The sequence below is a fragment of the Nansenia antarctica genome (assembly GCF_963989245.1).
Source record: "Nansenia antarctica genome assembly, chromosome: 2".
Lineage (NCBI taxonomy): Eukaryota > Metazoa > Chordata > Actinopteri > Argentiniformes > Microstomatidae > Nansenia > Nansenia antarctica.
Genome location: NC_137675.1, coordinates 1,887,723 through 1,906,047, shown reverse-complemented (window position 1 = coordinate 1,906,047; position 18,325 = coordinate 1,887,723). Strand labels below are relative to the sequence as shown.

General features: G+C 46.3%; 1 pseudogene across 1 annotated transcript in view; it reads right to left on the bottom strand.

Annotated features, from left to right (window-relative positions):
- Window positions 1-13,766: 13,766 nt before the first annotated feature.
- Window positions 13,767-18,325, bottom strand: part of LOC308151793 — a 50,164-nt pseudogene continuing 45,605 nt past the window's right edge. Inside the window, exon 75 of the transcript in view lies at window positions 13,767-13,922. The product of the transcript in view is annotated as an uncharacterized misc_RNA (transcript). The remainder of the gene's footprint in view (window positions 13,923-18,325) is intronic.

Below are 18,325 nucleotides of genomic sequence, written 5' to 3'. Positions count from 1 at the left end.
CTCAGAGCGAATTGACGAACGCAGCCTACGTGTTGTGTCCCGTGTTAAGGTCGGTTAATATCTCTATATGATGTTGTATAATGTAAACCCAGGTAAAAGCCTCCAGCTACACCAACCCTATAGGCCCTGCCTGGGTTCAGCCTGTTAGCTAATATACCTGTTCCATAGGTGAAAGTGGACCGGTGCGGTCCGGTGCAAGACTTTCTGTGCCGGAACGCCGTTGGGGGAAGAGATGCAGCTGCCTGTCAATCAAAATCCGATTGCTACAGACTGCAGAAGCAATCACGTTCCATAATTTCCAACAAGGAAACACATGGCTGACGTTATGTTTCCTTGCACGTCTATTTTAATACCTTTGAAAAGGACACGTTAACCTGCTTTACCGTAGACCCGACGCGACGCGACGCACTTTACACTTCTGCGTAGGCCGCGCTGCAATTACACCGTCACATCGCTAGGTGGCAGTGTTTTTTTTTTAATCGGCCTTAATGGGTCATAATCGCACGTGAGTGGGCGTCACCATAGTTAGTGACAGACAGGCCTGAGGAGAAGAAACATGCAACGAACAATAAGTCAAATGTTTAAAAGAAAGGAGAGAGATAAAGAAGCAGATAATGTGGCTAAAGTTAGAAGGAGAGAGCAAATTGAGGGCCAGAGGGGGGAGGCAGAACCTCTGCAAAATGAAAACCCACCCTCAGATGCAAACACAGGTGATGATGCTAACTTAGACTAGAGAATGGACATGAAGTTAGCTTACTAGCAAACTAGACAGTGGCTTACTCAGAACACAGTCTGTGTGCATACAGTACAACATTTTGTATGTATCCTACACATTGTAGGATACATTTTGAGATATTTTATTTTACTAATAATCTGTTCATTAATTTATCTGCCCACTGTTCTGACAATTCAAAGACAGAGACTGTTTGACTGTCTTTTGATGAATTTAGTTGTAAATGTTATTCTAATTTAAAACAGTTGAAGGCCAGAGGGAGGAAGAGGAGACTCAACAAGAAGCAGCAGGTCCCTCTCCCTACTCAGAAGAAAGAACAGGCGATGCTGCTAGCCCTCCTACTGCTTACCCTAATGTATGGAAAGAAGAACAGTATAAACAGTTCAAGGAGAAAAATGAATGGCTGCATGCTGAAAATGGAAGGCTAGGCTGTAGCCCATGCCATGATGTAAAAGATCTGGGTGTCATGGCATCCCGTGGGGTCAACATAGCTACTCAGTGGGCTGAGGGAAAGATAGCCCCAAGTGGTAATTCAAGGGAAGTACAGCTTTCATCACTGCGGAAAAAGATCCATGAGCACAGGAACTCCACAGCGCATACTGAAGCTGTCAAGATTCTTCAGACAGCAAATAAAGACATACTTCTGAACTTAAACGCCAGTAGTCAGGAGTCTGCATTTGAGTCTACTGCCAAAGTATTCATGACAGCATACTATGTGGCCAAGAATAACAAGCCTTTCACAGACTTTGAGAGTCTGATTGACCTGCAGCAAGTAAATGCTGTTAGCTTAGGGCGTGTTTTGCACAGCAAAACAGTCTGTGTTGATATAATTGAGCATGTGTCATCACAGATGAAAAAGGAACTTCTGAAAAAGATAATAGAGGCCAACTGTAAAATCACAGTATTGGCTGATGAGTCGACCAGTGTCGGGCACAAATCAACACTCATTGTGTTTCTGAAGGCTAGTATTGATGGAGACATGGAGCCCATTGCCTTTCCATTAGACCTGGTTGAGCTGGATAGTATGTCTGCTGCTCATATCAAGGAACAGATTATGGGTTGCTTGCTTAAGAACGGCTTCACTGTTGAGTTGCTGAGGCAAGTCCTCATTGGATTTTGCAGTGATGGGGCCAGTGTCATGCTGGGAGTGAAGTCAGGTGTTGTTAAGTTGCTCCAGGATGACTTCCCAGGCATCCTCCTATGGCACTGTCTCAATCACAGACTGGAGCTTGCTGTGGACCAGGCCCTGGATGTGACGGGGGGAACAAAGGACTTCCAGGCATTCCTTGACAGCCTATATTCATTATATAGCCAGTCACCAAAAAACATGCGGGAGCTGAGTGAATGTGCTCACAACCTAGACATTGCCCTCAGGAGGATCGGAAAAGTGTTCAGTGTTCGCTGGGTAGCTTCTTCATGCAGGGCAGTCTCTGCAGTTTGGCAGTCTTATCCAGCCTTGGCACAACATTTCCGTGAAGCATCAGAGGATAACACAAGGGACAGCAGAGACAGGGCCAAATTCAAAGGTCTGCTTTCTACGTTGTGCTCCATCAACTTCCTGAAAAGTCTTGCAGTGATGGCAGATGTTCTGACTGAACTTAAGAACTTGTCAGAGATTCTTCAGGACAGACAGACCACGCTCCCAAAGGCCCATGACAACATGACAATCTATATCAAACGCATAGAAAGCCTCAATCGCTACCCAGGACAACATGCAGTTGAAGCCAGCCAAGCAGAGGAAGTGATGGAATTCAAGGGAGAGGAGTTAAGAGTTGGCAGGTCTCCCATCATTAACTCTGCTCAGTTCATCCAAGCAGTGGTAGACAATATGAAAGAAAGACTCTTCACAACCACAGCAAACAGAGCACAGGCCAGTGTTGCAGCCAACCGAAAAGAGGCGTACAATAACCTTATCAAACAAATGGCAGTCCTCAACCCTGACAACTGGGACCACGACAATCCTCGATTTGGAGATAATGAGGTGAGGGCTTTGTGTGATGTCCTACATCTGAATGGACAAGAGGCCCACCTTGGGTTCACTGAATACAAAGCAAGTGGAGGAAGAACCATTCCTAAGAGGATGAAGAAGTTGCTCATGGCAGTTGACACACTGTCTGCAAGCAATGCTGACTGTGAACGGGGGTTCAGCACAATGAACAACATCATAACTGAGTCAGTGTTTCCTCCAGGAATTTTTACAATGGTGGCGGGTAGTGCTGATCGCGCGCGCGCAGCGCGCGCGCAGCGCGCGCTCGCGATTTTTTTCGCGTGCACGCGCATGAAACGCGCACGCGCGCTCAAAACTCGAGGATGGCCCAAAAAAATAAAATGTTTTCCTGTACTTCTCCCGTGTGTCTCTTATTATCTGTGTCTGCATGTTTTTCCAGCATGTAATTCCGTTGTCAATAAAAACAAAAACACTGATCTGACGTTTTTTTTCACAACGTTATTACTTGTCACTTTAAGCCCAGGAGGGAGTTAGCGATTAGCGATGTTTAGCTTAGCTTAGTTTAACAGAAGTATCTTCACTTTTAACATGACTTCCCGTGGTCGTAGAGGGCTGGTCGACGGCTTAAAATGAGTAGACCTTATCCAGCTATAGTCTTGTGTTTCTACCCCGGGCATAGCCGGTGTTATTCACAGACAAACACTCCTGTTAGAGTGGTTCTAGTACACTGGACATAGGTAACACATAGAGAGGCTTCTCCTCTCTCTCTCCATCCTACACTACACTACACTACGCATCCTATACTACACTACACTACGCTAGCTCGCGGTGTTCGGGTGACAGCCAGGGCGCGTTCGTAAATACGCTCTGGAAATCTGATCAGCACTCACGGAATGCCTCTTGTCCAATCAAATGACTTGGTCCCTTTATGACGTTGAACCCAGTGTGCGCTCCGGGGCTCTCAGAGCGAATTTACGAACGCAGCCTCAAGTTCAATACTCGCGACACACACGGACTGGTCCAGTTTCAGCGCTTGTGGGTGTGTCTAGCGCTGTGAAGGTCTGAAAAGCGGCCTATTTTTATATTTTTTTGGGGGTTGAGAAATCTGCATGGTGGCGGAGGAAATTCCATCGTGGCGGTGCGCCACGATGAAATGCATGTAGAGGAAACACTGTGAGTATAGGAGCAAACTGACAACAAGAAATGCAGCAAATCTCCTCTTCATCAGCTCTGTGGGACCTCCATGCAGACAGTGGGATCCACTGCCTTATGTGAAGACTTGGCTAGGCAAAGGAAGAAGAGCAGCCCACTCAACAAGTTGCATGACTCACCAATACACAGAAGACAAGGATAACTACTTCAGCCCTCTGTGGAAAATGTGGAAAAGTGTTTAGGTGTTCCCACTTTCCCAGGGACCTAGATCCAGCTAGTAGTTTACAACCAGCTGGTAGCTAGTGATAACAATTATTCAGACTCTTCTGAACCTAAAACGGATGACAGTAATAAAGAATGGATGGAAATGAATGAACCTCAGTTATTGGGAAGAAACACTTGAGGTACCCAGTTTGTGTTTAAAAAAAATCTGTTCAAAAAGGAGACTTGAAGAGACACATAATAGTTCACACAGGAGAGAAACAATTTAATTGTTCAGTGTGTGGTAAATGTTTTGCTCAAAAAGGAGAGTTGCAATCACACATGATAGTCCACATAGGAGAGTCTATGTTGTAGAGTCTGAGTTATGAGGCTGTTATAATGTTTAAATAAATAATTTAAACATTATATTATTATTATTGTCAAGTGTTTCTAATTTCAACACCAACACCACGATGTGTGTGTTCAGGGATGTATGAAGCTGGTGGCGGGAGGAGAACAATATGAAACCATGAAGGTTGGGGTAGTAGCCTATAGTTCCTGTAAGAAACTCAAACCACTTTCACCCCTGCCTGTTAGCTAATATACCTGTTAGCTAATATCCCTGTTGGCTAATATCCCTGTTAGCTAATATACCTGTTAGCTAATATACCTGTTAGCTAATATACCTGTTAGCTAATATACCTGTTAGCTAATATACCTGTTAGCTAATATACCTGTTAGCTAATATCCCTGTTAGCTAGCCAGCTCTCTTCTCTATGTAGGCTAGGCTAGCTAGGTGATATTATCTATTATGATAACCAGAGATGACAACAACTTACCTTATTTGTCAATTGTTCTGTAACAGCGTTGAATGTTAGCGAACACAACCGGGACACACGGAGGACAGTGTGAAGTGGATGACCGGCGGAGTGATCTTGTGCCTCGCGCTGGGGAGAGCGGGAAAAGGCGGCAGGGTTGCCAGACTGTTTCACATTCTCTTACAAGAACTCTATTCTTGCTGAAACAATCAAGCCAGAAACTATGTTAAATAATAACGACACTTTCATTACAGGTCAGTGAGTCCGGAGCAGTTCAAGAGGAAAATGCTTCTCAACATTTGAATAAACGGTAACGGCTGCGTTCGTCAATTCGCTTTGGGAATCTGATCAGCACTCACGGAATGCCTCTTGTCCAATCAAATGACGTGGTCCCTATAGTGTGCGCTCCGGCGCTCTCAGAGCGAATTGACGAACGCAGCCTACGTGTTGTGTCCCGTGTTAAGGTCGGCTAGGGTTGGGGTTAGGGTTAGGTTAACTGTTAGCGTGCAGCGATACACGGAGGACAGAGGAACTGAACACAACTGATCCCTGGTCCTGAACTTTAGAACCTTCTCATTCTAAACGGAGATAGAACCTTATCATTCTAAACGGAGATAGAACCTTCTCATTCTAAACGGAGATAGAACCTTATCATTCTATACGGAGATAACCTTATCATTCTATACGGAGATAGAACCTTATCATTCTAAACGGAGATAGAACCTTATCATTCTAAACGGAGATAGAACCTTATCATTCTAAACGGAGATAGAACCTTATCATTCTAAACGGAGATAGAACCTTATCATTCTAAACGGAGATAGAACCTTATCATTCTAAACGGAGATAGAACCTTATCATTCTAAACGGAGATAGAACCTTATCATTATAAACTCATGAAGAGGTGTGTTGTTCTGAGGTAAACAGGTCTGAGCTAGCTGGCTAACGTACTGCTGCTAGCTAACTGTTGCTAAATTCGACGATTGACATAAAATATATAATATCTAAAGTTCTCTAACATCTCTGACAGTTTCCGAATTACTTTTCTAGAACAATATAATATAATATAATATAATATAACTGGTATGTTCTTGTTAAGTTAACAGATCAGTTTTAAGGGGAGTGCTTACCTTACCGTTGGGCTCAGATAGACGTGACGTCACCTCGCACACAGGTCGCGAGCCACGCCGACCAACAGGGTTGCCAGATGTGATTGACAGTTTACAGCCTAACTAACCAGTCTATAAGCACTAGATACAGTAGCCCATTCGGCGGTAACCCGCCCCATCTGGCAACCCTGCCAACCAATCAACCAATCAACACCCCAGATGAACCGTGTTACATTCACAACAAGTTTTCATTATGAATGAATGAATGAATGGTCTTTATTGTCATTGCTATAGTACAGGTACCAAACAACGAAATTTAGGAGGGGTGGCTCCCCTGGTGCTAGGAAAGAAAAAAAAACTAAAAAAACAAGAAGGGAAAGGAGCTGGTTTACATAAATAAAGGCTATGTACACTATCCACTATACTATACTGTACAGATAGACGACTAGGGTTGTCATATTGCACATAGTGTTATTGCACATTCATTTAAAGTGTCGCAGTTTGCAGGCTTGAAATGTACATATTTGTGCCTCAGCACTACACCTGATTTTTTCAATCCAGCAGCTGCCATCAATCCGTCCAGACTGTCCAGGGCCCAGAACCTAGGTCTTTGCTGTGTTCAGGGCCTGGATGGCCCTGGGGTAGAAGCTGTGCTTCAGTCTGTTTGTCCTTGCGGCCATGGTCCTGTACCGCCTTTTCGAGGGCAGCCGGGCAAAGTGTTCGTACCCAGGGTGGGTTGGGTCTCTGGAGATCTTGGAGGCCTTCCTGAGACAGCGTGTGTTGTACAGCTCTTCCAGAGAGGGGAGGGGGGCGCCAGTGATCTTCTGGGCTGTTCTCACGACTCTCTGTAGCGCATTTCTCTCCGCGGTTGTGCAGCTGGAGAACCAGTTGCAGATGCCGTAGGTGAGGATGCTCTCCACTCCGCCGCGGTAGAAGGCCACCAGTATCTCTTGCTTGTTGTGTTCCTTCCTGAGGACACTCAGGAAGTAGAGCCGCTGTTGTGCCTTCTTGATGGTGGCTGCTGTGTTGTTCATTAGCCAACATAAGTAATAGGCTAGTAAAGGTGCGCTTTCCGTGAAAGAGAGAGACTGGTCATTATCATTATCATAGAATGATAAAAAAAAAGAAATAATAATAAAGTGACAAATGTTATTTTTTATTTTTCCCCCCCTTAGAATGATAATACTATATCATATTATACTATAGAATGATCATAGAATGATACATTCTTTTTAAAAAAGAATAAAGTGGAAAAAAAAAGAAAAAAAGAACATTTTTTTCCCCCCCTTAGAATGATAATAATATATAATATTATAATATGATACATTTGTTATGTATTGAAGTGTAATTTTGAGCTATGTGGACCACCGTAGTTGGAGTGATAAAAAGCGGATAGGTAAATGCGGAAGTGATTATGCCTGTATACCTGCGATGTGTTCAGTAAAGCGTACGGATATAATCAAAGTGTTTCGCCGTCTCTGCCTCCATTCTTGATCGGGAATTATCGATGTTATTGTCTACATACATAACAAAACAATTGGCGACGAGGATCGACGAACTTGTGCGGCGGTTTTGTTTCCCCCTGGATTACAAATTATCACCGGCGGGAGTCATGACCAGGGCGGTGTGCGTGCTGTGAAGTTCGGGAAAAGTCACACTGCGCATATTGGAGGAGAGTACACAAGTAAGTGAAACGGACTTGCTTAAAGTGGGAAAATGCCGATGACTGGAGCATTTGGACAGTTTGATGACACTTTAGAGACTTGGAATGCTTACACTGAACGGTTTGAGTTTTTTGTTATTGCTAATGACATTAAAAATGACAAGGTGGTGGCAACCTTCCTCAGTATAATAGGAGCTAAAACGTTTGGCTTGCTAAGGGACTTACTCCAACCAAACAAGCCAGGTGCCTATTCTTACACGGACATTGTGACAACGTTAAATGGACATTTTTGCCCAAAGCCTTTGGTGATTGCAGAGCGGTTCAGGTTCCACAAGAGGAATCAAGAGGAAGGTGAATCCATTACTCAATATGTAGCAGTACTGAGGAAATTGACTGAACATTGTCAGTTTGGCACATCACTGTGTGACACTCTGCGTGACAGACTTGTGTGTGGATTAAGGAGTGAGGCAATACAGAAGCGCCTGCTCACAGAGGAGCACCTCACATTTAAGACAGCTGTGGATATTGCAATATCAATGGAGCTAGCTGCCAGGGAAGCACTGCAGCTAGGGGCTGCCTCAAGAGTGCATGGGGTAGCAGCCACACATGATAGACAGAGAGGGGGTACCCTGGAATGTTATCGTTGTGGGAAACGTGATCACCTGTCATCAGAATGCTGGGCGAGGGAGCTCCTATGCCATCACTGTGACAAGAGGGGACACATTGAGCGGGTTTGTAGAGCTAAGAGAGAGAAGTCAACAAAGGACACCTTTAAAGATAGGAAAAAGTCAGACAAGGCAAACACAGACAACTGGCGGTCAAAGATGAAGAAACTGCACAGTGTTAAGCAGGGACAGACAAGCAGCAGTGGAACAGACTCAGAAGAGGAGTTACCAATAAAGGTGTTAACTGTAAAAGGAGGCTCGGCAGCCTATAGTGTCACCCCGTTATTGGAAGGACATCCCATTACGATGGAAATCGATACTGGAGCCGCTGTATCACTAATGTCAGAGACACTGTTCAAGAAAAAACTGAACCATATGCCATTGACTCAGGCAAAGCTCATTCTAAAAACATACACAGGTGAAACCGTCCCCATGGTTGGGAGGGCTAAGGTCCTAGTTGAATTAAATGGACAAAAAGTCAGGCTTCCGATCTATGTGGTCAGAGGGGACTATCCAGCACTGATGGGCAGACCATGGCTGGAGGTGATGCGTCTGAACTGGAGAAAGGTGAATGCAGTATCAGAAGATACCACCGGCCTATCAGCAGTGTTAAAGCGACATGCAGCTGTGTTTAAAGACGAGCTGGGGAGCATGAAAGGCATCACAGTCAAGCTGCAGGTCAAACCTGATTCCAAACCACGCTTTATGAAAGCCAGGACTGTTCCCTATGCACTCAGGCCAAAGGTCGACGCTGATATACAGAGGCTGGTGAAGATTGGAGTCATTGAGCCAGTACCATACAGCGACTGGGCCACCCCCGTGGTCCCGGTAATCAAGAGAGATGGATCAGTTCGCCTGTGTGGTGACTTCAAGGTAACTGTTAACCCGGTGCTGACTGTTGAACAATACCCTCTTCCAGTGATTGAGGACCTGTTTGCTGGGTTGGCTGGTGGTAAGAAATTCAGTAAAATCGATCTGAACCAGGCCTACCTACAGATGCATGTTGAAAAAGAGTCACAGGAGCTCCTCACCATCACCACCCACAAGGGTCTCTTTAGATATCACCGTCTGCCGTTTGGCATCACCTCCGCCCCGGCAGTGTTCCAGAGGGCCATGGATCAGGTCCTGAGTGGTCTCTCTGGTGTGCAATGCTATCTGGATGATATCTTGGTGACTGGAAAGGATGATGAAGAACATCTGCTGAACCTGGATAAAACTCTGGGAAGACTTGAAGAATATGGCTTACGTGTTCGCCAGGAAAAATGCGACTTCTTCAAGGCAGCAGTGGAATACCTGGGCCATGTCATCGATGCAGACGGGCTCCACACAGCGCCCTCTAAAGTGAAAGCCATTTCAGAGGCTCCTGCTCCCGAGAATGTGAGCCAGTTGAGATCTTTTCTTGGGCTTCTAAACTATTATGGCAAGTTTATTCCACAGCTGTCTACGCGGCTAAAGCCGTTGCACGAACTACTGAGGGAGGGCAAAACATGGTCATGGTCAAAAGAATGTGACGCAGCGTTTAACATAGCCAAAGCAGCATTGACCGACAAGAGGGTGTTAACACACTTCGACCCGTCCTTGCCTCTCCAACTCGCATGTGACGCATCGCCATATGGAGTGGGCGCCGTGGTGTCCCATATCACACCGACTGGAGAAGACAAACCCATCGCGTTTGCGTCACGTACGCTGAGCACAGCAGAAAGGAACTATCCACAGATAGAGAAAGAAGCATTAAGCATTATCTTTGGAATTAAAAAGTTCCACACTTACCTGTTCGGAAGGAGGTTCACCCTGCTGACCGACCATCGTCCTTTGACATCCATCTTGGGTCCGTATGCAGGGATACCGACCCTGGCAGCAAGCCGCATGCAGCGCTGGGCACTGCTCCTCAGTGCTCACAACTATGAAATTAAGTACCGGAGGTCAGGGGCACACGCCAATGCGGATGCTTTGTCACGCCTTCCACTTCCTGATCACCCTAAGAGCAAGGAGCAAACCATTTTCTACTTTGACATGGTGGAGAGTGCCCCGGTGACTGCTCACCGTGTCAGGAAGGAAACAAAGGGGGACCCCATCCTCTCCAGGGTGTTTGACCGCGTTATGAGAGGGGATCTGTCACAGGTTCCTGACGCACCACCGGATCTTCAGCCTTACCTTTCGCGGGGGAAGGAGTTGACGGTGACGGCTGGATGCTTGCTCTGGGGCATGCGGGTCATAATCCCGACAAAGCTGAGAGAACCAGTCCTGAGAGAGCTACACTCAGGCCATTGTGGCATCGTCAGGATGAAAGAGCTTGCACGCAGTTACTTCTGGTGGCCTGGGCTAGACTATGACATTGAATCTAAAGCCAGATCATGCCCATCATGTCAAGTCATCAGAAACACACCAAGCCTGGCTCCGCTGCATCCTTGGGACTGGCCAGCGTGTCCCTGGCAACGAGTTCATCTGGATTTTGCAGGACCAGTTGATGGAGCTATGCTGCTGGTGGCCGTGGACGCACACTCAAAGTGGCCTGAGGTGGCTGTCATGTCCACCATCACCTCGGGGAAGACCATTCAGATATTGAGGGAGATGTTTGGTCGATTTGGACTCCCTGAGCAGATCGTCACTGATAATGGGCCATCTTTTGTATCAACAGAGATGGAGGACTTCCTACAGAACAATGGAATTAAGCACATCCTTTCAAGTCCATACCATCCATCCAGCAACGGATTGGCGGAGAGAATGGTGCAAACTGTAAAACATGCCCTCAAAGCATCCAAGAGTGAGGCTCCCTTGAAGCAACGCCTTGATACTTTTCTATTCAAGTATCGTAATACCCCTCATGCAACGACTGGGACCTCGCCAGCTTACCTTCTAATGAAGAGGCAGCTTCGGACACGTCTTGATCTGCTGCGACCTACCTCAACGGAAACATCAGTCCACGAGAAACAGCAGGAACAAGTAAATCAGCGAGCTAAGCGGTCTAAAGACAGACAGTTTGATGTTGGAGACTCTGTCCTCGCACGCAACTACACTACTAAGGAGAAATGGACCCCTGCCACGGTCCTCCGGAAGACTGGACCTGTTTCCTATCATGTTCACACCAAAGACAATCAGACATGGCGTAGGCACGTGGACCAGTTGTTGCCTAGAGAGCTAGGAGTGACCAGCCCCACATCCGGGGCATCAGGATTCACGTTCACGGACGAGCTGACACCACACCTGAGCATGCCGGTACCTGCAGCGGCCACACCTTCGCCGCCTGCAGTAGAGCCAGCACCTCCAGACCCCTCGGTGATCGAATGCCCTGTGATCGAGCTGGAACCCAGCCCTTCTCCGGTGCTGAGGCGCTATCCCCCAAGAGACAGGAAACCTCCTGAGCGCCTGGTGCTAACCCTGTCTACCATCTCTCCCTAGTTGACATTTAATGTGTATGATGCTAATGTGGACATTATCATTTAAGGGGGGAGGAAATATGTTATGTATTGAAGTGTAATTTTGAGCTATGTGGACCACCGTAGTTGGAGTGATAAAAAGCGGATAGGTAAATGCGGAAGTGATTATGCCTGTATACCTGCGATGTGTTCAGTAAAGCGTACGGATATAATCAAAGTGTTTCGCCGTCTCTGCCTCCATTCTTGATCGGGAATTATCGATGTTATTGTCTACATACATAACAACATTATTACCTGGTCCAACACTTTCACACACACTATCGGTGAGCAGGACCTTCTCTATGACAGGTTAACAGGTTACCACACACACACACACACACACACACACACACACACACACACAGGTTAACAGGTTAACACACACACACAGGTTAACAGGTTAACACACACACACACACACACACACACACACAGGTTAACAGGTTACCACACACACACACCAGGGTTTCCGTTAGAAAAATTTGCCGTCGGACATCGTGTCCGGGAAGAATTCGATTTACCGGACAAACGTGATATATTCCGGTCATCATATTAAAATATAATAAAAAAAATTTTTTTCAAAAATCATATTTCTTTTTTTCAAATCTAATATAGCTGTTTGTCGCGGTGATTACTGTTGTGTAGCGGCCTATATATGCTATTTAATGTCTATTTCTCATCCGATACGATTAGATGCGAGCTATATAATATATAATAATATAACATGATTTGACGCATGCGCGCTATGCCATGCGTCAAATCCAGCGCTGAACGGGCGCCTCACTGGGAACTGAACAGACAGCATCGATCAATGAACGGACTCCACATTACGTTAACTGAAGTTTGTTAAATTGTTTGGGATTAATGTGAGTTTTCTATTTTCTCTTTCCAGTTTTACCCTTTTTTTTAAATCAATAAAACAACGTCATTTCTATAACCAGGTCTCGCTGGTTGGGAAGGCATTTCGTTTAGCTCGGGAGTATGACAATGGGGAGAACATAACTGTTTATTGAGAAACAATTGATAGGCAGTCTGGGATACGTATATAAAGAAATACCACAATGTCTAGATGTATAACATTTTATTGAACAGTAACAGTGCAAGCATGTAGGCTTCTGGCGTGACACGGCTAGCCTAATTTCCGTTCATATGCCTTTTATCAGATAAAATAAAATAGAATAAAACTCTTTGAAAATAAATAGGCTTTAAATTAACTTGCAATGCGTATCTTTCCGTTCGATGTTACAGCCTAGGCTATGCCTTTTCTCAGATAGATAGGGGATAGCCCTGTAAGCTCATACGGGTCTGTATGTCGTCCTGAAGACCGGCTGTTAGATCATATCGCTGAAGTTTGTCTCCATCTTAGTGTAAATGTTGTCCGTTTTGTTTGTTATCCTTGTTATTGTGCGATAAAGTTAAAGCGCTCCGCTTCGGGACACCATTTTCAGCTGAGCACCAAACACACACACAAAACACTGCCCGAGAGAGAAGGACCCGCCCCCTTTAGTTAGCCTATAGCCTATAGGCTAACTAAAGGGGGCGGGTCCTTCTCTCTCGGCAGTGTTTTGTGTGTGTGTTTGGTGCTCAGCTGAAAATGGTTAGAGGGAATTATTTTCACCGGACATTTATGTCCGACGAGTTTTCAACTTGTCGGACTTCCACTAATTTTACCGGACAAAGACCGGTAATTACCGGTTAACGGAAACCCTGACACACACACACACACACACAGGTTAACAGGTTAACACACACACACAGGTTAACAGGTTACCACACACACACACACACACACACACACACAGGTTAACACACACACACAGGTTAACAGGTTAACACACACACAGGTTAACAGGTTAACACACACACACACACACACACACAGGTTAACAGGTTAACACACACACACACACAGGTTAACACACACACACACACACACACACACACACACACACACACAGGTTAACAGGTTAACACACACACACAGGTTAACAGGTTAACACACACACACACACACACAGGTTAACAGGTTAACACACACACACACACACACACACACACAGGTTAACCCCCCCCCCCCCCAGGTCTTACATAGTGGATGAGTCTGTGCAGGACCTTCTCTATGAGGTTCTTCATGGAGACCAGCTCAGCCTCAGACTGGATCTCCTCCTCCACCTCCTTCAGGTACCAGTTCACCACCTCACTCCTCCTCACACTGACCTCCTCATCCACCACACACACACACACCTCCTTCAGGTACCAGTTCACCACCTCACTCCTCCTCACACTGACCTCCTCATCCACTACACACACACACACACACACACACACACCTCCTCCTCCTCCACTAGAACACACACACACACACACACACACACACACACACACACACACACACACACACCTCCTTCAGGTACCAGTTCACCACCTCACTCCTCCTCACACTGACCTCCTCATCCACCACACACACACACACACACACACACACACACACACACACACACACACACACACACACACACACACACCTCCTTCAGGTACCAGTTCACCACCTCACTCCTCCTCACACTGACCTCCTCATCCACCACACACACACACACACACACACCTCCTCCTCCTCCACTAGAACACACACACACACACACACACACACACACACCTCCTTCAGGTACCAGTTCACCACCTCACTCCTCCTCACACTGACCTCCTCATCCACCACACACACACACACACACACACACACACACACACACACCTCCTCCTCCACTAGAACACACACACACACACACACACACACACACACACACATCTCCTTCAGGTACCAGTTCACCACCTCACTCCTCCTCACACTGACCTCCTCATCCACTACACACACACACACACACACACCTCCTCCTCCTCCTCCTCCTCCACTAGAACACACACACACACACACACACACACACACCTCCTTCAGGTACCAGCTCACCACCTCACTCCTCCTCACACTGACCTCCTCATCCACTACACACACACACACACACACACACACACACACACACACACACACACCTCCTTCAGGTACCAGTTCACCACCTCACTCCTCCTCACACTGACCTCCTCATCCACCACACACACACACACACACACACACACACACACACACACACACACACACACCTCCTCCTCCACTAGAACACACACACACACACACACACACACACACACACACACACACATCTCCTTCAGGTACCAGTTCACCACCTCACTCCTCCTCACACTGACCTCCTCATCCACCACACACACACACACACACACACCTCCTCCTCCTCCTCCTCCACTAGAACACACACACACGCACACACACACACACCTCCTTCAGGTACCAGTTCACCACCTCACTCAGCTAACTAACACATTATTACCTTTAGAGATCAGCTAACTAACACATTATTACCTTTAGAGATCAGCTAACACATTACCTTTAGAGATCAGCTGAGCTAACTAACACATTATTACCTTTAGAGATCAGCTAACTAACACATTATTACCTTTAGAGATCAGCTAACTAACACATTACCTTTAGAGATCAGCTAACTAACACATCACCTTTAGAGATCAGGGAAGCCAGCTCACTAAATATTTTTAAAAGAAAGCTAAAAACGCACTTCTTCAATATAGCCTTCAACTAGCTTATCTGCACCTGCCCACTGTAGTCTGTCAATAACATCTATAAGAAGTCTATCAATAAAGTCTTTAATAGTCTGTCAATAAAATCTATAAGAAATTTTACATAGTTAGATAAGAAGGCTGAGATGTGTGTAGTACATCCGAGGCTTTGACGAACAGACATCTGTCATCGCCTTAGGAGGAGATACATTTTTTGCACTCTGAATCTTCCTATTACCTATTTTGTACTTGAAGATCTCCCAATTCCTGTTTATCTCTGCTATGGGGGCGGGAGGGTGGGAGGGGTGATTCGAGATGAATTTAGAGGCAAGTGCACAGCTTAATTTGGTTGTATCTCAAAATGTGGCCTATTAAAATCTGTTCTCCGTTGGTTGTATCTCAAAATGATGTGGCCTAACTAATGATGTGGCCTAACTAATTAATGCAAGTGCAGCCAGGGGCGTGTCCAGGGGGTGGCCTGGGGTAGCACGTGCCACCCCTGAAATCTGATTGGCCACCCCAGGTGCCACCCCCCTGATTGATTGGCACACAGCTGACATGATGTATATAATTTGATGTAAAGAACTCTCAAAAAACACATACGAAATATTGTTTTAAGTACAATAAAGCTTTATTTCTTTTATGAACGTGTGGAGTGCATCTCCAGCAGTGCGATATCTGTAAACATACTATCTGTAGACTCTCCGCTCAGGGTTGCCAGATGGGATTGACAATTTCGAGCCTAACCAGTCTAAAAACAGCTAAATCCCCCAAAAAACAGCCCATCTGGCAACCCTGTCTCCGCTGCTTCAAACTCTTCCACTTGTTGCGCAAAATGGGCCAGAGTTTGTCAAATCCAATGTTGGGCATCTCGTTTCTCAAGTCCTGGTATAGACCAAAATATACAGGTAAGCCAAAGGCAAGTGGATCTGATGAAGGTAAAGCAATCTTTCTCACTTGATCTTCACCAGAGAAGAACCCCGGTGAATGATGCCCCCGCCCCTTTTACAGTCGCGCGCGTTTAGGCAACGGAAGCGTGGACAAAAACAACATTCTTGATCCAGAGTTAGGTACGCTTAAAATAGCTTACAACGGCTACTAGCATAAAGAAATGTCTGCTTGTTGCGTGTTCGGTTGTCAGAATCGATATTCCACGACTATCGGACTCAAGTTCTACCGAATTCCATCAGGATCAGACCATTTCAGAGCAACCGGCGGCGTCAACTGGACTGAGGACAAGATAAAAAAAAATGCTTGTGCATGTGCCGCCCATTTTATATCAGGTAAAGTATTGTAGCAACCGTGTAATAATATGTTCATTAATGTTGCAATTGTGGACCTGAAGTCAACTCTTCACCTTGACCCGGGACCACTCTGCTGGATCACTCTGCTGGACCGCTCCTGCGTGCTGTCTGGTGGACGGCGTATGGTTTCACTCAGTTCATTCGGTGATGTTATGCACAAATGGATTGTTGAATTAATGAATGTGATCTGTGATTTATTTTAGTTTTATTGCTGTTTTGGTGACATTTTTCTTTACTGGTCTTTAATCTGATTAGTCTGTATAGTACTGTTTTATTGAATTGTAATTCAACATGAGCCACAGACCAGGATGTTTCAGTACGCCACTAAGCAGTAGCATTGGGAGGGGTAGAGCGATCCTCCTCAGTGGAGGTAGGGGGATTCCAGTGTTGAGTTATGATAGTCCTGTTCAGGGGGGTGATGTTCATGTTGTGGGTAGTCAGGATGCTGCTGGGGCCCTTTCAGTTAGTGGGGACACAGTTCCTTCTCAGAGCCACGACATTGATCATGCACCGAGCACACAGGTCAGTGATACCCCATCCCCAATCTCTGCTTTCCAGTTACCTGATGTAGTGAGCCAGATGAGTGACATAATTAGAGATGTTGGTCTACAACTGGCAGATAGCATACTTGCACGCCTTGACTCAACGCTACCCCCTCTTAGCACTGCGCATGCACAGACCACGCCCACTGATACATCCACCCAGAGTCTAGACCTGTCCCAAGTCCAGTTGGTACCACACAGGAGGGTGAAGGAGCCTCCAACGTTCAGAGGGGATGATAAGGACGCAGTGAATGTGCGTGAGTGGGAAGACATAATGAGGAGTTATGTGAAAAAGGCGAACATCAGAGCAGATCAGCAGGCGGAAGAAATATTCACCCATCTCAGGGGCAGGGCTAAGGATGTAGTGAAGTATGGGACGAGGAGCAGTGGCATTAATGTCGCTGAAAACCCAGAGGCCATCTATGGTCTTCTACGTAAGCATTTTGCTGCTGTTCCCTGTTCACCTATCCCCCTAGCCGACTTCTACACCACGCTGCCGAAGAGTGGTGAGGATGCGTATGACTACTGGCCAGTGGCTACACCTCAATCAAGCTGCAGATGTTGCCACTGATCGCCTCAAAGAACAAGGTAAAACACTTGAGTGCCCTCTCCTGGAGGTGACACGTATGTTCATCAGGAACTGTCCATCCAAAGAGCTTGCCATGACTTTCAGATCAAAGACGATCGATAAGTGGACTGCTGTAGAGGTCCAAGATGTACTTGACGAGTTCCACACTCAGGTGTGCTCGAACGGTGCTGCCGCAGCCGTGAGTAAAAGGCCCAGTGAGGGTGTGCTAGTGAACAGAGTTGAGATGTCAGGCACTGATATGTGTTCACCTGAAAAGCAGGATACTCGCTCAGACAAGGGGGCAGAGGCCTTTGAACGTATCATCTCAATGCTAGAGAAAGTCCTATTGGAGAAGTCTGCTCCTGCTAAGGACATGTCAAACAAGCAGTATAGACCCAGCCCCCCCAGGATTGAGGGTCTGAATAACCTGCCGTGTGCTGTGTGTGGCGACGCTAGACACTCTGCTTGGACTCACTGCCGTGACCAGAGGCTCTGCTTCCAGTGCCATTCGCCTGGACACCCCAGATCCAAGTGTCCGATGCAGGGGCGTGCCCAGTCGGC